Genomic DNA, 27,349 nt, shown 5'->3' with positions numbered 1-27,349 from the left:
TTAGTCAAAAAAAAAATATTTAAATAAATTAACTCATAACCAAACAACAAAAGGTTAATAATAAAATACAATGGTCTGACATGCATGATTACCTTATAACCTATGTAAAATAAATTCATATATTTGAACGAAACATCATTGGATGACTTTTATTGCTAGTCACTAGTTGAGAATTTCATTTCGTTCAATTTCTTGATTCTGTTATTTACTTTTATGTTTATTTCGATTGACAAAAAACCCTCTACTTACAATACTATTGTTTTTTTATTACTTACATAGAATTCGTGTGTTCCAAATAGATTTACATTATCAAGATTGCGACTGAACTGAAGTAGTATCTGTGCAGGCTTACTCCAGATGAAAGTAGTTTGCTTAAAACGCCTACAATTTCAGTGATCATGATGTGAACGTCTTAAACTTATAATAATAAATAATTTGTAATACCCACAATATGTTAAAAAATAAATAAATTGAAATATCACTAATGAGCCAAATAATATGAAGAGATGTGGTTTTACACCCCAGTTATATGTAAATTGTATGTATCACATTTCACCGTTAGATGTCATGCCGAAAAAAGATTGCCGTATAGCATTGAAATCAAAAAAATATGCATTAATCGTGGAGCATTGCAGACAATTATATTAGTTTCAATCACAACATTAATTGACAATAATTATTATCAAATAGGTAGTTGATAATATCGCTGTAATTATTATCAGATATTTGATAGCTACGACTAGATCTACGAACACCTACTTGTAATGATTCAGAATTTTAAAAATTGTAAATGATACGATAATATTTCTAATTTACTTATCTATTAACTCATTTAGTGCTGACAACGCGACTGGTGCGTTTCCATTAGTTGGCCATTAGATATAATTAACATGATATTTAAATGTGGTAATTAATTAGTAATTATCCGGTCAGCAGTAAATGTGTTAGTATTCTTTCGTCTTCTTTTGTCTTCCGGTGATTTTATTTATATATGAATTTGATCACAATGCTACATGGCCATCGGTTTACGATACAAATCTCATAGTGAACTGATAACCTAAAATTTTCGAACACGATATTATCTAAGGTATATGGGTATAATCATAGAACAGATAATAAATAGAATACCGATAGGCTATATTCAATACGCCGCACGTTGAAGCAGGGTTTTTGAATGTCTGAGTGTCCTACGAAAATGAAGCACGCATTATGCACGTGCAATAGTGTGTGTAATACACCAACATTAAATGAGCGTAAATGCATAAACTGATAGCAGTTTTTAGTATTCGACGTACAACGTATTCTTGACACATGTGTAAGTTTAACCCGGATTCTTCCTTACTCGAGACAGTTACCTGCTATCTGCCTTTTCCGTTGGGTATTTCAGTTCCCATTATTTCTGAGTTGCCTGAGTATAATATTATAGATGATATATAATATAAAAATGCTTATTTCGTAAACTTAAGAAATATTTTGCCCAAATAAAATAAACGGAGATTTAGTGAAGTCATTATAATGCCGCAAATGTGTACGCACATATTTAATTTAAATTATTTAACTTCATTTCAAAGTGAAAATAATTCAGTTAAGTGGAAATTCTTTGAAAGTTTTGCAGCTTGTGCTCACTTTAAACACATTGTTGGCATAAATTACATATGCTGTTTATGTAATACTGAAATTTATTATCATACCCCTAAGTAAACAAATAGAGTACCTACCTACCACTTGAAATTGCTCGGCTATAAACATATGGAAATAGTTTGAAACTTATTAGTACGCAGTTTATAATACAATGAAGGTTCACCTATATCCGAATTTATATTAACCTCTACTCAACTTGGAAGGACAAAAACTCTTCATTAACTTTACACGAATTTAAGGAAACCGTTGTTCGAATGACTTATGAGTAATAGTTTGTACACACTACATAATATATCATATTAATATTATAACTAATATCATTATGTCATATTATAAAGTTAGTTCTGACACCTAGATGAAAAAGAAACTTCTCGATGGCCTAATGTTAATATTCCGTAAGTGACTTTTTACCAGTGCGTTGGAGCGGAGCCGGAGCACTGACAATTTGTAGTGATCCACTGCTCCAGATGTTTTATTTTTGTTATTAAATTTTCGTCTTAAAACCCAATGAAAATAGTATATTTTGACACTTTGGAACACTGCAACTATACTGCCGAGCTATAAATAAATAACCTCACTTTTTTGACAGAAGAGGCAAATAATAAGAGACTATGTGCTGGCGAAATTTTGTTTAAAATTAATAATGAAAATGAAGATTATTTTAAAACTATTTATTCTTTTATTTTTTAACATTTGTATATATACCTATAATACATATAAAATTTTTAACCCGGATCGGAGCAGACCCTGGAGCGGAGCTGTTGCAAGTATTAGATCCCGGAGCGGAGCTGGAGTGGAGCAACTCAAAAAGGGGTCCGCTCCAACGCTCTGCTTTTTACTAGCCAAAAAAACTAAATGTTTAATATCCCATATTATCTGACTGTATACATATTGTTGTAACTGCATAGCATGCCAATAACCCGTAACGTAAAAAGTAGTAAATCAAAGCACATAGCGCCTAATATAATGATAACATCCAATAAAATGTGATATATTTATAAAGATAATCATTCAAATTTGTTATATTACTTGTGTGTCATTTTTAAGTTAAATTCAACATACGTCATGCAACACGCTTGACAGCTTAGAGGCAAGATACGGGCTATTTCAAGTTTATTCCTGCAATTTCCAGATACGGAAAAATATTAAAATGGCTTATCATGTTTGCTAATATAACTACATATACGGGAATTTCACAGTCAATGGCCAGTATTTTTGTGGTTTTTAGTACGTCAAAAAGTAATTTCCGTCATAATTATATGTCAGATACGGGGTATTATTACGAGTAACATTAGAACATCGTTCTGCTAAATATATTAGGTACCATTATACATTATGAAGCGGTTCAGTGAGAATTAAAAGGGCCAATAGTTAAAATTTGACGTAATTAAGACTCCTTTAGCATAGTGGACTATGTGCATGGGCGCGATACCCGACAGATGCAGGTTCGATTCCTGCGGGGTGTCTTATTTTTTTCAATATGATTTTTTCTATTGGTTATAATATATTTTCTCAGAAGTGTTTTCAAAATTATGTATATTCACTAAGATAATAATTACAATAATATTCACGAGAAAATCTCCATGCACATACATTATTACGCAATGATTAACGAAATGCCCGTGAATGATTACAGCATCGTTGGCTACAGTTTACAATGTATTGGCCAAAAAGCAAACGAAACTCGGCATGCATGGCCAAAACAAACGTTAACAACTTCGAATGTTTGTATATGAGGCGTAATGAAATGGAAACATTGACCAACATTTAAGGGGGGAGGGGCGCAGGGTGTCGGAAAATGCAGAGTTTGGTCCTGGATGCCTGATATCAACGTTTCCACCCAACAAATTCATGCCCGACTAGATTTAGATGGGATTTACCAGGGGCGTGTTTGTACGTATTACAAATTTGCTATGCTTTTTTTTATAATATTTGCTCAATGCAAAACATATTAATTCCTATCTGAATATATTATTTATTAGAGTTGAGATATTTGGTCAATGTATATTAATTTGGTGAGAATAGACAGAAGAGAATTATCATAATTAAATTCCCACGCCTTGAATACATACAAACAAATTGAATATATTTAACATGTTGTGGTATCGTCATAATTATATTATAAACATGATTTTTGTACTGTAGGTGGTTGGAACTTAAATAATATGGCAATTTATAAAATAAGTTCTCACTTGGTTTTCATCACAATACACTAGTGGCGAATAAACCATACTAGCAGATTATTCAAATCATTTAAGACATATAATAAATAACCTAGACATTGAATAGGTAAAAAAAATATCAACAAAATCAAAAATAATAACAACATCTAAAAAGAACAAAGATAATTTATTTATTTACTAAGCAGCAGCGTCTTCTATTTATTTTCTAAGTAGCTGAGTCAGCTGTATCTAATATGATTGACTTACACATAGGTATACTATAATTATAGTAGACATATTAGTGTATCCGATTTACTAATACATGTAAACAGAGGCATGCTATAATCAATTTTTGTCTTATTTACTTATTTACTTTTATGGTGGTGTTTGTCCTTGAGATCTGATTGTCTGATTCAATATGTATATGAAATGGGTGAAGCTAATACGGTAAAGCATATTCTTGTTTGTTCTTGTTTATATTATTTTATGCATACTAGATAAGCTCTGACTGGTTTAGCGGATAAAAAGTGCAGCTAGCGCAGTCGATTTTTTTAGCGAAAATTCGATTCCCGGTTCGGCATCACTTTTTTGTTAAATACCATTTTTGTACATGTCGTCTGTTTTAGTGAAATATCTTTTAAGTATAATTCAGTAAATTGTAACAGAAAATACTGAAAATGAAACAAAATTCAAATTAAATTCCCGTAAATGTGGCTGTCCATACTCACGATGGCCGAGCAGTGACAGCGTCAGCTTATAATGTCATGGGTCCCAGGATCGAAATCCGGGTCTTCAAATTCACATGTAGTTTTTAAAGATATTGTGTTTGGACCTAGAGTATGAACCTAACAGGTTGAGCAAGTGGCTTACATCCATGTCCTGTAATAAAAAAAAACCTGTTAATACAACTTCCACTCTGTGGAGGCCAATTTATGATCATGTTAGGATCCAATAGTGTAAAAAAGGACTTTTTTCTGTTACCTACTAAAACCCATCTACCTTCAACAGGCATTCTTTGCCACTGCAATATAAGACGTATTTCGCTTGTTTGGTGAGCTTTTTCATACACCTCATGTTATGATGTGGTGAATACTGAGTGATTAATTCATTTTACAAATTATTTTAAAGTGTACAAAATTAAACGCTGAAACTCTTGAAAAAGGGTAGGTAAGTTACGATGGTTACAATATATTTATTTAACTAATAAATTCATGGTTAAATTTATTTCAATGGTAGTCATAAACTCGTCCTATCCACTCCCAAAGTCATTCGAGGTTGGTATTCGTATTAGGTATAGGTATTGTGACAGAAAATAACCAATAAGTTATCAAGAAATAAATATTTTTTGTAAAATATTAGCATGATATTTTTAATGAGCTACGAAATATACTTTGAATTGAAATGTACCATACGCACGCTACTGTCTTTCCAATATCGTTTCTGTACATTTTTGAATAACATCCGTCCGTATATGGAATGGCGCGTTTTGCATGTTGATTATTGGTGCAAAATTTGTAGAACCATTTTTTTAGGAACATTATCGACAGAAAAGCTTGCAATCTATGTAGTCAATTATTAGTATAAACAATACTATCAACATGCATAATATAGATAAAGGAGCTTTCACATACCAGTGAAATATTCCGACATAAATTGGCTAAAAGGTAAGTACGTAATATGCCATACAAGTTATTGCCACGCAAATGTGTTGCGAATTAGGGGCGTATGCATAGTAGTATGTAGGTAGAAATAGTCACTCATGAATAACATTTATAATGAATCGCGCGCGCAGATGGTCCGTTATAAAAAAAAACAACTCGTTGTCAAGTAATTACATTCTGTAAACAGACACAGTAAATATAATTTCGTGCAAATGAATATTGTATCGAATATAATGGCTGGCTCTATGTTGTCAGTTCAAGATATCCATGTGACGGAACCATACATGATGCAAATCATGTCTACGGTTGCAAAAATGTGTACGGAAAGTAAATAGCCGCTCTGATCATGGCCCAATAGAACCGTCCAACCTGGTCGCCACAAAGGCCAATTTTGTTGCATTTAGAAGTTTAAGCGTCATACTGTCAACTTGAAGATTTCTTTACATAGATTGTTCGGAAGTTTTGTATTATATTTTGTTATTTACACATAATTATTGTTAATGTTATTTAATTTACGTTCATGTATATTCGGTTAAAGTATACATGAGTATATGGCGACCACAGTGACATTGGTAACCGCTCCTGAGACATTTCCAGTCATAAATAATTCTCATTCTTCGTATCCAAGCATAGGGTATCGCGGTACGCTCAATCAACACTGAGTGGTGTAGTTTGGTGGGGTGGGGTCATCTTTAATGTATTGAATATCGATTATCTACGCAAACACCAACCAGAAAGAAATAAATAATTTTCAAGCATTACTTTTCAATAATTATTGTCATTAGTCGATGAATTTTGAGAGACGAGTAGGGACGAGAAAAATGAGTTGCCATTTTAATCTTTACACTTTATCCGGGGAGCTTGGAGTCGGGTATACCCAAATACCCCGATGAAGATAAATCCTGCAACGCATCTTCCAATAGTCAAACAGCAATGTAGCCATGCTATTTTTTTGTTTTGATATCTGTTATTGCGCTTGTTATCCACACAAAGTTTTTCCAATTTGTTAGATATTATACATAACGCTGACATTCGATGCATCTGACTAATTAATATGGAGCCTTAATATACATTTACATAATGTAATCGAAATAGAACACATCTATATTAAATTTTAAATGCATGTCGTATCTCAGATATGTGGTTTTAAAATAAGTGTACCTATATTACCGTTTATACATAGTGCTGATCGATAGCAATAATAATATTCCATTCAATTCGAATGTTTTCCTGCTATTTGTGAAACGGTTTGACGGTTTCGACAAAATTTTCTTTCGTACAAATTATCGGAAACAACATAGTTCAGAAAATGCCACTAAATAGTAGGAAAATATAATTAAATATCTATGTATTGGTAGTATCAATTGAAATACATAATGGTAAATATAAACCGTGTCCGGAAACTTGCACTTATGCAGTTCGCCGTATCACACCTAACCGTGAAAGGTTGTATCGGAAATATATGGCCGTATATTAAAGACCGTACAACCTCTTTGGGTCGTATAGTACTGGCATAAAATTCTTGTCTAAATAAAACACGGTTTTTTTCGGTTTAAACTTTACAGGAAGCCAGCAGCAAACAAATTTTGAAAATAGCCGATATACTGGATTATTTGTTAGGTTAGGTTAGGTTTCCATTCTTGAAATCATGAATTTTGCCAAAATCACATATGAAAATTGAATTAATATTCATATTGAATCGAATAAAATTGGAGGCCGTATAGTATACTGTCATCTCTTTCCGATAAGTAAGTTCACGGCAAAAGTTAGGTTTTCATTCTTGAATAATTCATTAATTTTGCCAAAATCAGCTATGAAAATTGAATTAATCTCTATATTGAATCCAATAAAATTGGAGACCGTATAGTACACGGTCATCTCTTTCCGATAAGAAAGCTCATGGCGAATTGTCATGGTGAAATTTTTTACGTACAATTTACATGTACCTAACCAATATAAACATAGTGATAATATTCTATCATAGTGTATTATTATTTGTATTATGTATCTTTTGTCAACGGCGAACTGCCATCGTACTAATAAAAAATACTAAGTTAGTAGGTATCTACTAATGTAGTTTAAGATATCTCGAAAGTAACTTTTTGTAGTATATACCTAGCAGTGTTTCATTGGAAGTATATTTTTATACAAGTCGTAAAAATACGTGATTAACTAACTTTTCCGGATTGTTAGCATTCCGGAAAAAAGCTCTCACTTATTTTGTTCGTTCTTCACTGAAAGCTCGTATGAAAAAATAAGTAGCATTGATCCGAAGCATTTCTTCGCGCTGTTTAAAATAGGGTCGAAGTTCAAAAAGTAGGTATAAGAATGTGAATAAGGCGGAGCGAAGGATCCCTTTTTGCTTTGAAACAAACACGACGCGGGGTAAACTTTGAGAAAAATGAATACAATATTAGAGAACCCCGAAGCTATAGCATAGCTGTATTGCTTCCTTTGTTCGCCAGAATATTACATAATATTGATAAAATATTATGCTTCATGTGGTTGTAATTGAATAAACCATTTTTTTTGCCATACACGTCTCTAGCCGAAACAAATTGTAGAACCTTAATATAGACATATAGGTATGTAAGTATCGAATTTTTTCGTCGCCGTGTATTATTCCTCCGCATTCTTTCCTTAAAATTCTGGCGTCATTTAAGAGCGTACTTCAGTGAAACGGCAAATAATATTTTTCAACAGTAGGAGCGACGAAATTTCTCACTCGTCGCCTGGACTCGCCAATGGGAGACTGATCGTCGAGGTGTGCGCACGTCGATTTGTTTTGTCATGGCGTCGGATGAAAATATTCTTAAATCGTGTAAAGATGACTAAAAGACTTTACGTGTGTACCTAGTTAAAACAGAAAACATGTCAATGAATATACTATTATTATTAGTAATATAACAATAAACATAACATTAAATGGACGTATGTTGGATTTTTATGACAAATTATATTTCGTTCGGCACGCGTCATTTCCACAATCCGCGCATCGCCTAGCCACGATATTTTTAGACCATGCCTCAACTGAAGTATAGCCTTAAGAAAATGTTGTCAAGATAAAGGCCTGCTCTTCAAAAGCATATCTTATATTGAAATCACGGATATTTAAGATATTCCAATTTAGAAATACATTATTTCTACTGAATAGGTAAGTGCTCAATCACATGTTATCAAAACAAATGAATGTAGTACATATTGCTGTCTTTAGTATTTTTATTGAAATTAAACATTGACTGTCTGCAAAGCAAGAAAAATATAAGAAATAGCAAGTCCCATATCACAGTACAGGGTAGTTGGTATGTCATTATTTTTTAATAGTTTTATGGATACTTATACTATCATTATGAATATTTATGAATACCGACGACAGTGATGGCGAACTTATGGCACGCTAATGTTTTATTTTGAAGAGAAAACATTCCCTACAATAATTTATAATATTGAAAATAATGACGACATGACCATGCGTATTTTCTTCGGTTTTTAATATTATTTGCCAATTAATGCGTCAACGGAAACGACGAAATTCATGTAAAAATGAAAGTCTCATTGTATAAAAAATGCCAGGCAAATACGCTTCAAGAATAAGCGTTTAATGTAAATATTTAATTACATAGGTCGGTCCTTAGGTTAGGCTTTATGCGTCAAATAATATTATCGCACAGACCTCATCAGGTGACGGTGGTAGCCGCGCTGCGACACTTCGCCTAGAAACACCGTGAAAAATAGAATCTCATGAACTCAATTGTAATTTTTAAACTTTTTTAGTAGCATTCTTAAAAACTATTTTTTCACTTTGTTCCTCATTAAAAACTGCTCGGCACGTTAGACAGTCGAAAAATATTATTTGGGAAATTTTGGCACGCTTACCTACGTAAAAAAGTTTGCCAACCCTGACTTATGACATGCGCCACATCCGTAACATATATAGACCATACGCCACTGATTACTAATTAACCTTGAAAGTCTCAGGTAAAATAGTAAAAACATAATACATTAAATTTGATAGAGAGCTATGTACCGACTCCAACCTTTCTACTTTAAGAGGATAAATAATGCTAGCATGTCTCAGAAGGATATTGCCAATACCATTCTCAATAGTTAATGTGGTAAAGAAGGTGTATACAAACACGACTGCTGGGTTAGTCATCACCTAGCTGTTCACTCTTCTCGTTCGACGGTTCTACGCTACCACGTATTTTTGGCGAAGTTGATCAGTCAGCAGGTGTTGGGACGGCCAAAACATGTTTATAATATACCAATACAGAAACACATTAAATATTGTGTACATTTGTTACAATTAGTCATTCTTTGTATTTTCCAATCACGCTAACAATAATAAATAAACCATTTTTTACTAAAACCACGTGGATTGTTAACACTACATTATAATGAGAAAATATTAATTCATGAACACTCATCTTGGTCCCAAAGAAATATTTTAATTGATATGAAGTTTGATGTCATACTTTTAAGTAGGTACCTATACAGAATTTTAACGCCGGACTATCCAATATATGCTGACAAATAGAATGCTATATTCGTAACCTTATTAATTAAGTATATTAATCTAAGTCCATAGTATCAGTTAGTGTAAGTTTTTGGTATCAATATTAATCTAGAGTAAAATTGTTTGGGAGTGTATTGTAACTGTGTTTTTTTAAATTTATTTAACAAGTTCGCGCATCTATTTTGTATATTTTTTGGTGTATGGTAGTGTTGGGCCAGGTTAAATCGACAAAAAACGCAATTTACTATTTTGTACTACGTTCGAGCCTTTAGAAAGAAGTTTATTTAATAAGAATATTAACACGTTAAGAGGAATACCTACATGAAGCCAGTAGGGACGTGACCATAACGAGCAAAGTCAATGAGACAAATAAATTTAAGATTATGTCGTTATCAGGTCTCGTTCAATTCGCAGACCTGTGTTGTGAGTAAAATGTGAAAGATATACCCAACCCTATACATCTTTATGTTATCCATTAGTATGTATTCATTTGTTAAATTATTAAAAACAGTAACCAACCAACTACAGTAAGTAAATCACATTCATACCTTCCTGTAAGCAACAGATGATAATAATAACCAAGGACAAGCTGTTTATTTATCAACACATTAATGGTGCTATAAATAAAGTAGCCATAAATAAACTATAAACTAAATAGGTGGAAGCAGTGACGTCCCTTGTGGTAGGCAGGTCATGCGTTGCTTGTAAGCGCCCAATTATAAACGGTGGCAAATAAAGGAACTAATACGAATAGTATGTTAGAAAAGAAGTGGTTTTCCATGATGCAGATATTAGTTAAAAGAATAATGGAACCATTAAAAGTCGTGACAATCTATCCTATTTTTTGTATTTTAATACTCAATGGAGGTTTATGACACAGGATTTCTTTGAAAGGAGCCTCTAAACCCGTTAACGCATGACGCGTTGCACAAATAACAAAATAGCTAGGTCTACTAACTTACCTGACAAATTTGCATACAATTTGAGACTAAAAATGAACGGGTACACAAATCTAACTCTCCCTAAGGGCGAGATTTTGACTGTGTGGAAATTCATAATATCATTAATATTATACTATTGTAATAATTGTATTTAGCTACATAATTATGTTAGTACCTACATACCTACCTATATAAATATTATGCTTAGTTGTATTTTTATCAATTGTAGGTAGGTATATTTATTTATATTATTATGTAGAACATGCTTGAATGTATCTAAAGTGGTACCCAAATTGCTAAAAACGCTCTAAGACAGGGGGCGGCAAACTTTTTGGATGGAGGGCCAAATTCAAGAATTTAAAATGAGCGGCGGGTCGCAAGTAAAATACCATTTTTAGATATACACTATTTATTATCACGAAAAATAAACATTACAAAAAAATTAATGAAAAGAATGAAACTGTTGTACATTTTTTAACATTTTTTTTAAATTCAGGTGTTAATTTTGTAGTTGATATTCTCAAAACTGCTGGAAAACATCGGAGATATTTGATCGTAAAGAATTTTTATTGAGGTTCATGATCGAAAATGTTTGTTCACATATATAGGTTGATCCAAAAATAACGAACATTTTTCTTGCATAATCTTTTAGGTTGGTCGAATTTGTCTGAATTAAGTGCATTGTAAAATTTGGAGATTTCTTCACGACGATGCAATTCTCTTAAATCAGTGTCACACTGCAGCTCAATAATCTCAAGTTGTATCTCTGTCGGTACACTATCAATATCTATTGAAAATGGATCGCGTACTATTGCTAAACAAATTTTAATCTATTGTCAATATTTTTTTTAAAAAATTATAAAAAAGTTATTTGTAATCAGAAGTACAATTAATGATGGCGGTACGCAAAAAAATACCCGGCGGGCAGTTCCCTCCCCCCCTACTCTAAGAGGTTGTAATTCATATTAATTCGAATTTTATATTATAAGCGTTATGGTTACAATCAACATTTTTTTATAATATTTGTTTAACCCACAAAAATGACCCAATATTTGGGCGAGTGGGTAACAAACAATTTTATTCCTCGTATATGAATAGACTGTATACCTACTGCAGAGCATTGGCTTTGATTACGAAGGAAAATGGAATTTTATGTACTACAAATCCATGAATAATATCATAACTTTATTTGAAAAAGTACTTTTTAACAAGCTAACTGCTGAAAAATGTGGAAATTACACTAAACCATTACAATTATAATTAATAATTATGTATATTAATATACGTGTAAAACTGACGATAATACTAACAATTTATGTACAGAATTCACCATAAACGGTATTATTTCGAGTGCAGAGTGGCCCATTGAAAGTTGCACGATATCAAGCAGTTATCGTCGACGAGCAAACGCAGCATCCATCGACTGGTAAGTACTTAGTGATTTTGTGAAATTGTTCGATTTAAAAGTTCGCCGGATACCTGGGACACACGCTCTCCGTGCCCGCAATTCCGCTACATAACCGCTGCTAACGTACCGGAAAAGTGCTTTTAAAGGGAATAAAAATAAATCCGAGTGAACCTTTATATTTGCATAAGGGACGGTGACAATAAAGCTCCCGGCCCGGCTTGAACGATAATATTTCAAAAGTTTATGAAAACGGTTTGCTTTGCGAAATCTCGTTCCAGTTTTGTAATCATTCCGAGGGAAGTTTTTTTAAACGGTAATATCAAATGCGAGAAAGTCTTTGTAATAATACGTTTGAGGTATGCAAAACTTTTACGGTTGCTTTATTCCTTCTATAATATTTGTTTTAATTATTGTTAGATACACACTTTCTACATTATTCATTACCTAACTAGGTATATAATATTATATAAACCAATATGGTTGGGCCATTTATATGCCCATTCCATTCCACTCCTTATCTTCTCACCCACCTCCTAATCCCCAGTCTTATTGTTACCAAGTAATCAATAAGCAATTATGGATCATGAGAGACAAAGAACATTGAGTTGCATCTCGATAGCGGGCGTGAGCGGGCTTCTAATAGCTTTCCATCGCTTAAGTGGTTGACTCAATAAATACAGACTCATTCAGAATCTATCATCATCATTCATACATCCTCACATAAAATACATAAAACTGTGTCACAAAATGCGTTAGTTTACGAACCGGGTGACCCAAAACAACAATACCGCGCGAGCGAAAGTTGAAACCAGACCACGGAGCCATCATACATCATCACAACGATCGGTGTCTGGCACTCTGTTCCATCGCCCCCTCCCTTAGATCCGACCTCCTCATCTTCCTACAAAATAATTACAGTCCACTTAAAAAGCTCAACCACAATATATAATTAAATATATATTTACCCCTAAGATTGAGTATTGAGATTAAACTATAGTTAAATGCAAAAAAAAGCAGCATTATAAGACCTCTATTAATTTGTGTTTAAAACAAACCAATTATTGAATATACATAATTTGAAAACATCTCATGCATATACACATTAGAAAAAAAACATCTTGTAGAAAAAATACGACACCCGACGGGACTTGAAACTGTATCTGCTGGAATCGCGCAAGTATGCTTTTCCAATTAAGCTACTAATTAATAATTAATAATTTAACTATTAAACTAGTGCTTGTTATATGAAATCTTTATCGTATTGCGTTATAATGTTGGCTATCGGTTTTAACATATTAAACAATTAAGGTAGTTATCAGTTAATTTCTTAATTACTAACCAACGTTGCGGATCACTCACAAATTGACGTGATTCAATAAGATTACCTAAGCTTAATTCGAGTGCTTAAAGTCAGACAACGTTATCTACAAAAAAGTGTTTTTTTTTTTTTTTGAGATAACGTTATTTTACATTTACGGCTACATGATAGTCAAACAACGTTATGTCAATCTTTTCTAATTTCTTATTAAATCGTCAGTAAAGTTTAACGCTAATTACATAAGTTATCCTTGTTTTCATATTTTTTTAAAACTATCCCTATAAATTTTAACATCATAAGCAAGATAAATGTACAATACACAATGAATTATAAAATATTAACATTATGTTTTAAATAAACATTTCCCTTGTTAAGTTACAAGAATCTAAAATAACGATTTTTGGCTCTCCTGTAAAGTTGCACTTTTGTAGATAGTGTTGTTTGACACTAAGCCCTCGAATTGGAAAAGCATACTGGCGCGAATCTAGCAGATACAGGCTCAAGTCCCGTCGACTGCTGTATTTTTTTCTACAAAATGATTTTTTTAGTGTGTATATGCATGAGATGTTTTCAAATTATCTATATTCAGTATATTATATTATAATGTTACATCCTCAAATCTTGTGTCTTATTCGTTGAATAAAAGAAATAGTTATTAAAAACAAATTATTGTCAAACGCATATGCAACGTTATCTGTCATCGTGTTTAGTGGTTGTACATGGTATCTTACAAAGACCCAATCTATCAATTTTTTAGTTTAGAAAATCTTAAAGGTACACTGGTGCGACCACGTTGCAAATACTTGACCTCGTGCGCTGACTGGTTACTCTTCATTGTGTGACCGATCCTCGCTCTTCCTGTTACTATGCTACATAAACGATTTACGTGTTGCAGGTCTCACATGGCAGGAAAGCGGGATGAGGTAATAAACTGAGGGAAATGGCGTCAATGCTAACGTGACAGGGATGAGTAAATATTTATTCAAATCTTTGTTTTGATATCAAATGTTCTTATTTTTTATTACAACGTTTTTATTAGCTCGTCTTCTTACTTATACGGTGGTTGTTTATCCAGTACAAATCTTGCAATCGATTTTTAACTAACTTCCCGACTAGCTAGACATTTGAAACTTTTAGAATATATCAAAACACGATGCCAATGCATTCTTTTAATACTTTTAGCAATCTTTAAGTAGAATTGAATTCATTTTCAGTTAATTCTGTTTTGTATGAAAAGTTACTTCGGAAGAAATCCGTAATCCAATCCACTATTATTGGTTGCTAAGTGGGTGGTCAAAGCAACTAAATTATTAATATATATGTGCGTTACTATGGAAATCAAAATGACATTTCAATATTCTATATATTTTGTTTGGTGCAAAATAGCAAAAAAATGATTTATTGACAATTGCCTCATGTGTCCTAAATTATTAACGCATAGAATTGTCAAGTTTATATGATTCAACAGAAAATTTAAAAACGTGGTATATAAAAAGTTCTTTTTATCTTGTAATTATTATTTATTTTTCATTTTATACTGTAGCAGAAGCTGTTAAGAATGTTTCAGATCGGTCCAAGTCACAATTTTTGCTTTTTTAGTCACACATTCTCAAATAACCATTCAAAAGATTGAACAATGACCCATGCAAACTTTTTTAATAATTCCAAAATATAATACTATGCTAATACATAAACTAAATATTATACAATTAAACACCATAATATTACAGTCATTATAGATTACAAAAAAATGCCTGAAAAAAAAATTAAAAATAAAATTTTATTATATTCGAAATATTGGTTTTGAACTAGAACCGATTGTTCCCTATATCCCTCAATTTACAAGAAGTAAATAGAAGAGATATTGTAAAATAGGCGAAGTAAAAAAATCTATAAGTAGGTAGGTGTAGGTATGTGTATCCATTGTCTTTTACCGACGGTTTCATGGGCCGTATTTATTCCGTCATAATTCACTCTGTCACATACCTAGCTGTTTACTGGACCCGTGTGCATGTATACTTAGATGTGTGGATATACCTTGACGTTACTTTGATCTAATTATGAGTGGCAGTTCTTTTGATATGACATGAAGATTAAAGAGAAGGGCTGTATCGGTAGGAAAGGCTCGTGACACGGTCTCCATAGCCACCTGCGAGCGTAAATTTTTTATCAGCTAGCGTATATATTCCTGTGTTATATTTGTGACACTTTTTCGCAGAGCCTTTATTCTAGCTAATTTTAAATCTGACAGATAATAAGCCATGAAAATGGGACGCTGTATAAAAAACGGTTAAGTGAAAATACGGATTAAAATGACAATTTCCGGAAGCGTTGTGTAATTAAAAATGCTTTACCCGCATTCAAAACAAAAATAAAGGATCAGCAAAACATTTTAACGTCTGAAAATTATGTGTCATTTTAGGTCCATTGTATCATTTTTAGATATATTTATTTTCATACGGAGTACAAAAAAATAATACGTCCGAAAACGTGTAGGTACACATCATTTACAGCTTTTAATATATGTTGTTCTATTAGTAGGTACTAAAATAATTTCTGTACTTATATATTTTAATTATTAGTGGCAGGTATTATACTTTAATTTTTGATAATACTAATAATTATGTAATAAGTACTTACATAATTAAAAATAAATAATTTTTCTGGATAATTTTTTTGTATTTGAAAAAAACCTTATTTAGAAAGGTAGAAAGACAATAAATAAATAAATATATAATGAAAATTATAGCTTTATTTAATTTACAATAATATTAACTATCTGGTAGGAAATGAGACAGAACAATCAAAAAAATGATTAGAGAAAACGTAATACAAATCTTCTAATGTCAAACTAGAAAATAAATGCTTTATTATAAATTAAATCCGATGTGCGCCCGCCACTATTATCCCAAATCTCAAATGCGCCCGCTACCGAAAAAAGGTTAAGAACCCCTGATCTAAAATATGTAAATTACTTCAGTAAAGTAGAATTTATTTAGGAGCATTGTAAAATGTAATTTTTAGTGATTTAGATTGTTTTGGCGTGAGAGTCCTCAGACATGTAGTAAACGAATCATATAGGTGCATACTTTATTTATTAAATGCTTGTGTACGTTTTCAAAATAATCCCTAGTTTTTTGTTAATCATTGTTGGATTGGCACGGGCTTTTCTACCGAAAGTACCTATATACCATTGAATATAATATTTTTTTATTTAACAGCTATGAAGATTTATATTAATTACCAAAGTGTATGTCAATAAATTTAATAACGAGCCCTTAAAATGTTTTTCATAAACAAATATTTTATGTTATTAGGTATTTTGATTAATATACAGCAATCTTAGATATTGTTTTTACGTCTTACACAATAAAAACCTAATATGTAAGTGAATATGCGCAGATACAATTTTTTTATAGTGCGCATGGTTAAAATATGATTATAATTATTATGGTTATGCAAAGCTTTCTTTTCTTTCGCGTTTTCCGCCTCCTCTCACTATATCTTGTTTCATAACAAAATTATCGAGCATGACGCCTGTACTGTATGTTTATAAAAATCTGATAATTGGTGTTAGTTGGTGCCATTTATATTCAATTCTGAAATAAATCTTCAAAATTATTTAAGCACATCAAAACTTAACGAAAATGGTAATATTTTGAAAGAAGGTTTTTTGACAATATGATTATAATAACGTATCGGCTCATACGCTCAATGATGTAATTAGATACATTAATGCTCGATGAACTAACTGATTCTGATTCTCCACCCCTCGATAAAAAATAAAATAAAATAAAAAACATAGCTACCAATGTAACTAGTAGACATATCAATGTATCTCTTTCCTGGAATCACATACTGTAACTAAAAATTATTATTATTGAAGATTACAGTGATACCACATAGATATACCATCATAAATCGTCAGGTGTTCGAATTTAGAACTAAGCTTATCACCGTATAAAATGTATTGAATGACAATAATATTATGTCAAATGTTAGCATGTGGCGCCCTCACTCGGCAGACAACTTATACTGGTGGATCTATTAGTGATGTATTTTTGTTTATAAGTAGGTAGGTACGTATTTGTTAAGCCGGGTACTTATTAGCAAGACTTAACTGTAACCGTACCAAATAAGTACTGCAACTAACACTAGATGCGAACTAATTATTTATTAGGCTTGCGAACCAATTAGTTAGCATCACTAGTCCCAGTATCTGCAACGATCACAGTTACGGCTCACTAGCAATAGATTCGATATATTTTGGAAAAAGTTTTTTCCTCAATTTGTTAGAAATACGGATCTTGATGGGATCTTGTTAGGTGTAATTTAATAATATATTGAACATACATAACTTGAAAACACCTTAGATATATACCCCATATAAAAAATACGATGCTCGACGGGATTTGAACCCGTATAACCACTGGTATCGCGCCAACTGTGCATTTACCCAATATGCTACGAGTCACCTATTTAATTGCGATAATTTAAGCTAGTAGGTCATACAATTGGAATGCTTACCAAATTGCGTTATTATTGACTAACGGTTGTTATGTATTAAATCGAGGAATATTTAATTAAGTAGGTACCTTAATTACTAATCGACGCCCGGCTCTCGCCAAATATTTTTTAGTTATAACGTCTACTTGAACTTTCTAACAGCTTTTAATAAACCATTTATATTCAACGAATAATTCACAAGATTTTGAGAATGTAACATTCCATAATATGTATATTAAACATAGATAACTGGAAAACACCTCAGATATAATTATTACCCACTACAAAAAATCATATTTGAAAAAAATACGATGCTCGATGGGATTTGAACCCGTATAACTACTGGCGCGCCAGCTGTGCATTAACCAATTATGCTACGAGCCTCCTACCTAATTGCAACAATTTAAACTAGTAGTTCATACATGAAATGCTATTCAAATGGCGTTATTATTATGTATCAATGGTGTTTATGGACTAGTGGGTATATATCTGAGGTATTTTCAAGTTATGCATGTTCAATAGGTATATGGAATGTTAATTCTCAAAATAATGTGAATTATTCGTTGAATAAAATAAATGGTTTATTAACGATATATGACTGATTTGAACAGTTTCGAGGCCCCCTTTAAACATTTTCTCGAATCAATTCTATAATCTGCACCAAATAAAATCATCGTCTACGATTTTTGCCAGTAATAATAGGTTAAATCTTATGTTTACTATGCATGCGGCTAAAGTAAAGTTAGCAATAATAGAGTATTGTGAGCGATCATTTTATTTATTCCAGCAATAAACCTGAATTCTCTCGAAAGTAACTTCGCGCTGACGCGTTCTAACTTAATGATGTATCATAAACAATGGAGCGAATTAAATAAGATAAAACAAGATTGCCGGGAATAATAGGATACCGTAGCTAACACCTCTTGGCAAATTGACAATGGCTCGACTCGAAATATTCCTCACATAAAACAAACTAATTTAAGATCACATGACACAGTTTGTAACTGTTTGGAGATGAATTGATATCGCGAGAACAATATCAACGCGATTCGAAGCTTGACGTTGAATTATTTGGCGGGATTTCAAGATTTACAAATCGAGTTCGCCATAACTATTGAGGATACCTATTCGAAAGTTGGTGAAACTATTATTTAATTGAACTTTCATCAAGACACATTTGTCAATAACTCAATACCATATATTATAACATTAATACAACTTTACTGTGAATAGTTTTATTACATTTATGTTCAGTTGTTTTAAATTTTCAAAAAAAGAATAATTAGTTGATCGAATATTAAAAGTGCGGTTACAAGTAACATACTCGTATAAGTAGATACCTCTTTTACTTAAAAAACTATAAGCTTTGAATTAAAATTTATAAACATTCTATTCATAACATGGGAACTACACTGAATATTATCTAAGCTTTATGTAACATCTATACTTAATCAGGCACTGGCTACCCATAACAGGTGCTGAATTTGATTTTCGGTGATAGCACAATACGTTCATATGATTTTTTCGAGCCTTTTACTACCTACTGTAATCGGTACCCTCGTAGGTTAGGTATTGTGGCGTTAAACATTATTATTGTCAATGCTGTAGAATATTGTATGTAACTAGACTCGTACTACAAACTACGAAATACGAAATTCGGTATATTCATACCAATATATTTATTTTTATTATGCTTGTATGACACGTACCTTTTTAAATACCAAGTAATAAACATCAATATATAATTTTGGATCGTCAGAGAAAAATACCTCAATTAAACAAATGAAAAAGTTATGTTGAATTTAAGACTAAATTTGAAAACGCCTCAGATATTTATTACCCACGTCAGAAAAAGTCTTTAAAAAAAATACGACGTCCGACGGGACTCGAACCTGTATCCACTGCATTCGCGCCTATGTGCTTTACCAATGGAACCACGTGCTTGTACTAGTAGTTTTTACATGTTTAAGCGTTTAAAAAATTGCGCCTTTTGTGTTTTATATCAAGATATCAATTACCTTAACAATTATTACTAAACGGTGTCAAGATCTCTTCAAATTTTATTTATAACGTATTTGTAATTGCTAATAATTTAATAAAGTAGTTTTCAATAAAAAAAAAGTTACATTCTCAACCTTATAAATTATTTGTCGAATAAAAAATAGATTATTCAAGACAAGTTTAAGAGATGAACACATACGACATATTTTTGAAAATTCGTTAAGTGATGTTCGATCATAAGAAGATTATATGAACTCCACAGAGTGGAGGTTTTATTAACAGTTCTTTTTTTCAAATAAAATATTAGCCACTTGCTCAACTTATGTTAATTTTTCAGGCCCGGGATTCGAACCAGGGACTCACGCCATTATATGCCTAGCGTGTATCCACTCGGCCACCATGGGCGTATATAATAATATAGTAGATAGATACATAATTTATATAAAGGCTATAACGATCAGGACCAGTTCGAACGAATTTGGCAATGGTTATTTTGTACACAATAGGTTACATTAGACGTTAGATGCAATGGAGTCAGAGCTCTCTAAAGAGTGTATATAGGGCCTCTACGAGGTGGAGATTATAATATTATCAACATACGTTTGGACATAGTTATGCAGAAAGTAGCCAGTCCACAAAAAAAATGATATATGATATAGATCAGATGCGAGAAGGTTTTCTCTATATTCTGCTGAAAATAACCAAGCTGCAAAAAAATTATTCTTGAAATAAAATACTATTTACAATTTGACATTTTACATACATTTTTAATAATCATGTTGTTACTAAAGTGCCATTATCTCAACTCGACATTATTGTGGACTGGCTACATTCTGCATAACTACGTTCGTTTTTGTTACAGAAAATAGTTGATAGGCATTCGCCCAACCCATTAAATCATTCATTTTTAATGAAACACACGTTGAAAAATCAACATATTTTATTGTTTCAACGCGTGGGGTGGAATCACCAAAGTGTTTTACTAACTACGCTACTGTACCTAGATAAAACTCTTTGTTAATAACATGAATGCAATGCTTAATAATTTTCAGCTATTCATTCGCTATACTACCAGCCTTAACCTATTTTTAGGTTTGCCCATATACATGATTTTTTTATTAGACTACCTACTGATTTAGTTAGCGTAGAAAAATTTGAGTTATATGTACATATAAAATAATGTGTAATCACTTAAGTACACATTGATTCATTCTTCGTGGGCTTTATTAAATAAATATTCCTTCTTTATAAACTATGTGCGAAGCGAAATTCACTACGAAAGGAAGGAAATAATTCTAAACCAACAGCCACACACAGGGCCCATTAATTTTTTTCCATATCATTTCACCGAGTCAGAGCTTTTTCCAACATAACGTGATGTGAAGCTATCTGTACTGCCGCTCCTCTCGCAATATATTTGCCATCGAGAAATATTGATATGAAAAGAAGGGGATGTATTTTATACGATAAAGATATTCATAGCAGGAAGTCGTTGTCGATACGAACCAAATTACGAATAAATTTAGGATTGCCATATCACAAAGAATTTTCAATCCCGGGATTTAGGGATTAGTATTTCCAATTTCGATTCCTGAATTGGTGAAAATATAATATGACATTTTGCCCATTTTTTCAGTTTTATAATGCTTATAAACCAGTGGCGAAGACTTATTCCTAAGTGATTATCTAACTCTTACCTTACACTATTTAATAACAAACGTGGCCAAGACAAGGTAAACGATTTTACAATTTATCAGTTATGTTAATTTCTAAATAAATGTGTTTAGTTACCGTAAATAATGCAAATTAAAAAAATATATTATGCACATCTCTATGATATCTGGTATATTACAAGCCTATTTGATGAGTTAAAATGTTTGGTAGACGGTCGTGTCATCATAAAATAATATCCGTTTGTATAGAAAACGTCAACGCCTTTCGAACAGCTTGTCGAATAACCAGCAGAAACACGTAACTATATTTTGCACATAGAGAATTGTATAAAAAAAACAGTTTTCCTTCAGTGAATTTTTTAAACAGCTGCAATCATTTATTCTGAATAAATTAATTATTAAAGAATGCATGATATATCATTTTTTAAACATATTATTTTAGTTGGGTACCATAATGCAAAAATATGCTGATTATTATAAGTACTTATAATATAATTTGTGAATTATAAAAATGTTATAATCTTTAATAAAAATAATATGCAAAAAAACGCAAGCAGATAATTACATATTGACAATACGTTTATCAGTAAAATACTGAAGAGAAAACAAAATTCAACTCCAATGCGATTAAATATGAATATCCAAACTTGGACTTTTTATCAACTACCCATTGCTTACCTGCTTCTAATAGACACTCTTCTTCACTGATTTAATGCTCACAACGCGACTGGCGCGTTTGCAGTAGTTGGTCATTAGATATAATTGAAATGATATTTAAATGTGGTAATTAAAAAGTTATTAACTGGTCAACACTGAATGTATTTTAACAATATAATAAAATAATTTTATGATTTATTACGTAAAAATACAATAATAATTATACATTTTTCTCTGATCTTTCGAAATAATCACATATAAATAGGTATGTCAAGAATTACAAAATATAATGATTTGAAATTTTTAAGCTATCATCCATTATTTAATAACAAAAGAGAATAGATATTTCCACAGTATTTTAAATTGTGCAAAAAATATCTATTATGAAAATGACCGACTAGTAAACTGTCAAATTGTGAATGTAATTTTCATATTAATAATAAGGACGTGAATAAATTATAAAGAAGAGTTATGTATGGAATATTTTGACTGGTTGATTTAATGAGATATTAACAATATTCACAATTTTCTTTTAGTTATAATTCTTTCTTTGTTCACATTTTTTTTAAATAAACAAATCTACTGGAATTTCAGGATTCTGGAATTAAAAACCTTAGTAACTATCATATACTTACAAATATATACATAAATAAAGTAAGGTATATAATATTTTCTAGTATCATACGATTTTTAATATAATAAACCAAGATAATATTTTATCCACGAAGGCTTTTTTATTAAAGAGTTATTTTTGTGATAGTGACAGATTATTTTCACGATATCTCAGACATAAAATATGTAAAAATAGCACTAAAATAGCAGTTTGTAAAAATATTTTTGATGAATATTCCTATGTAATAAAATATCTCTACAGATACGTAAATATTGATAATAATATCATGACTACGATATTAATATTAATACATTTTTAAATATAAACTATTATGCTAAATTAGTTTTATGATTATATCGTAATGGATGATGAAAAAAAATGTTGACATGAAATATACTATTAGAGTAGGTACGTTTTATTATTAAAGGACACATAGGCGAAGAGTACATTTGGCGCCAACCATTGAGTAAAATTCGGCTGAATTGCTTCTTGATCGATGGTGCATAAATTTAAGCCTCACGGTTATGTGTTCACGGCCTGAAAAAGTCGAATGAATGGCTAACAACCAATTGCCATTTAAATATAAATAGTCAGGATACCTACTTTTACTTCAAGTAGTGTAGTATTTTTCCTTTTCCTCTGTTTTTATAAAATAATATGTAGTTAGTTACTTAATAACAACAAAAAAATCTATTAGGTAGGTTTCACATCTACATACTACGTTTTTAATTATTTTTCAATAATTAAACACCGTTCATGTTATTGCTTTTTTTAATTACCTACATAATAATATATTCATTTTTATCACACTACTATTAGGTACATACAGTTAAGCATAAATAACATGTGATTATGACATAAATAAGCGATACCGTTAATACAGATTATAATAATTAAAAATAATAAGTAGGTATGTATATAATTCTTAATATCCCATCAATTATTACATGCCATTGCAAGATAATTTTGAAACTAATAAAAAATTAAATATTTTTTTATTTAAAAAAAATATGCAATTGTTTTGTAATGTAGACGTGTTAAGTTTAGTAATATTTTAAATGCGTTATTAAAATGCTGACAATACAACTACATAGACCTACTACAATTAATTATTTTTAAAAAATCACAATCACAAAGTGAGTGAATCCAATACAGTATAATCATTTCCATTCATTTAATTAAACGCACATCAATATGCTGACGTTTCAAATCCGGCTGCGAAAAATGCATTTTTGATTGGAAAACATCAAAGAATTTGCAACAGTGACATTTCACTGACAGTCGCATTTGCGAAATAATGAATTGGGCTCTCTCTGCAGTTGATTGAAAGCCAATATATTGCTCCCCGCTGAATGATAAAAATGTCATTCCAACGACAATTTTTGAAACATAATTTTTACTTCGGGTATTGAAACCATCGATTCGAGGTTCCAGTAAATAAAAATTAAGGGTCTAATAATATGGTATGACATTTTCTAACATACATATTATTATAAGGAGGCTTATACAAGAAATTGTCGTTAGCCATTCGTCCATACTAATGGATTCATGATCTGGATCAAACATATAAGAAAACAAACAACGTGTATTTTTTATACACAGTCAAAAGCTATAATATTTGTATGCATCAAAAAATGTGAATCAGTTACGAGATTATTTTTTTTAAAACGATCACCCCCATTGTGCGTGATATATTATATTAATCGTGTTAGAAGAATGAATCCGTATATAATATGTATACGATATTAGTGTATAGTTGCAGAATTCTAGTTAACAGACTTAGGTATATTGATAGAATATAGAATAATATATATTAGCTGGTCGTATATTAGTGCCGACTGAAGAGAGAAAAAAACTATACAAATAATGATGTGTGATAACTGATAACGGACGATTTTTCATGAACGTGATAATTGTATATTTAAAAAATACTTTGTTAATAATCGTCTTCTATCAATAACCATTCAAATTAACACAGTGCTTACGGGCCCTTTTAATTAATTTTGTAATTAACATGTTAATTTGCATTTGAAAAGTAATTAGCAAAAACACAACTTTGTGCGGCCCGTAAGCATCAATAAAGTCATTTTTATTACTTATATAAACAATTATCTATGACTAGACACAATTAATCTTTTCGGCCCAAAAGTTTACACCCAATGATGTATAGATTCTAATTAATCGTTAAAATATAGGACCATTTTAAACCATAGTTATTGAGAATGTAGAAGTACGAAAAGATAATTTATAATGTCTATTTAATTATCGCAACATGGTAAAAATCCCTTTAAATAAAGAATTACTATAACATACACCAGAAATATTCTTTTTTGCTTGCAGCTCAGCCCTACTTTCTGTACGTCATATCTTTATATCGCGTAATTATATATAATACACTTGTAAGAATAATTTGACAATATCTTCAAAATGATTTTAAAATTAATATTTATTATAAAAGATGATAAGTAGACATACCTATAATTTACCTAAATCTGTATGTACCTATATAATTACGAATGTATTTATTTGTCAATGAAATAAATTGATTTTAATCCTAATGAATAAAACACTTCCTGGTGTTATTTTTTTTTAATTCATAAAATTTAATAATAAAGTTTTATTAGTGGCAAACGTAAACATAGTGTTGAAAATGAGTCCTTTGTAAACATTATATTGTTGTGATAATTACAAATGTTTATAATCGGTAAGATTTCTTATTTATACGGTTCATTTTTTTATAAGTGCAACGCCGACAACATGCAAATTACTGCACTTACCTTGCAACGATTTCCTGGAGCCTTGAGATGGCTAGCTCACTGAATAAGTCAATAGTAGATGAAGACAACAGTCATCGGAGCATCACTAAATTATTTATCAAACCCACTGCAGTTTTATTTGTGTTTGCACAATCGATTTTGAATTTCCAACTAGGCACTTAATCACAAAAGTTGCATTGCATAAATGTTTCAACCTGAGCGATTATCGAAATCACTATCGCGAATTATCCAAAACAATCCATGGCTCACGGTTTTTGCGATCGTATGAACGGGGGATGATGAATTTATAGCGTTTCAAATGAAATATATACAGAGTATTTGTATGTGTACACCGCGATCGTAAGTATTTTGATATCGGTGAGCATCGGCTACCTCGCCTAGTCCTTTCAGCTCGACGGCCGAGCTTGCACTGCCGGTCGTATCGCGCACGCTTTTCTAAATATACCTACGACTCTCCGAAAGCTCGGGTTCGTAGACGTCTCTACGATTTCAGCCGATCTCGAATTTATATGTATAGGGTAGTACAATGAGAGACGCGTAGACTTAACTTACTTTGCTCCGGTTTTGAAGTCTCGTTCTTCGTTAGCCTTCGTTTCCTTTTTAGTGTAGGTTTGATTTATTATATCTTTGTCGACTGGCAAGCTTTCTTAGATGGCAAGAAAGGCTACGCCAGATGGAATGGAACCAGATGTTTCAGAGAGCCTTTATCTTTGAATGTTCTTCTACGCGGCAGTCAATGTACAAATAAATATCGATATAGTTTTATAGGTTATAAAACCTGTGAAACATGCTATAGTGAATCAATTGTATAGTGAGATGATTATTAAAGATTGATTAATAAAATATTAAAAAATAAATAATTTAAACTTATATAAAATTGTATTTATGATTTAGATATGCATGCTTTCAATTTACTTCATAGAGACATAATAAAAACTCTTAAATCTTTGTTTTAATAATATCCACTAGTAGACAACGCATATTTAAAATATACCTGATGGGCATTTTAAAATATTAATATCTATAACAAAAATAAGGCTCTTACAAGATATAAAAATACCTACTGTAATATGTAAAATATACTATGATAGCAAAAAAAAGGTGGCAGTTTATTGATTATTCTGGAAATTAAATGTGGAATATTGATTTACCTTTTATACCATATAACATAGTTTAGTAAGTTTTGTTTTATATTCTGTCAGTAAAAATAAAAATAGAGTAATACCAAACGTATGTTTCCTTTATCAACTAAAGAATAAATAATATTATATACTTAACTCATTAAATCTAATGTAGGTATCACTTGTTATTCTTCACACATAAAAAAAAATGTTAAACAACACGGTTTTTGGTAATATGCTGAGTAGGTATAAAGTAAAGATAAATTACTAAGATATAATTTAGGGTATTTTAATTTTCAGGATATGCAGATTTACGACTATAGCGCTAGAATGCATAAAATGGCGAAAACTCCC

At 31.2% G+C, this 27,349-nt stretch overlaps 1 protein-coding gene across 1 annotated transcript in view; it reads right to left on the bottom strand.

The window, feature by feature from the left end:
• Positions 1–26,261, bottom strand: part of LOC147072330 (uncharacterized) — a 184,180-nt gene extending 157,919 nt beyond the window's left edge. Inside the window, exon 1 of the mRNA XM_085947453.1 lies at positions 25,875–26,261. The gene's annotated coding sequence lies outside the window, so the exon portion shown is untranslated. The remainder of the gene's footprint in view (positions 1–25,874) is intronic.
• Positions 26,262–27,349: the final 1,088 nt, after the last annotated feature.

This window comes from Rhyacophila brunnea, unplaced genomic scaffold, assembly GCF_057557595.1.
Source record: "Rhyacophila brunnea isolate RB1 unplaced genomic scaffold, BYU_Rbru_1.0 scaffold_2, whole genome shotgun sequence".
Taxonomy (NCBI): Eukaryota; Metazoa; Arthropoda; class Insecta; order Trichoptera; family Rhyacophilidae; genus Rhyacophila; species Rhyacophila brunnea.
The sequence above is the reverse complement of the archived record's forward strand: the minus strand, read 5'-3'. Positions and strand labels throughout refer to the sequence as shown.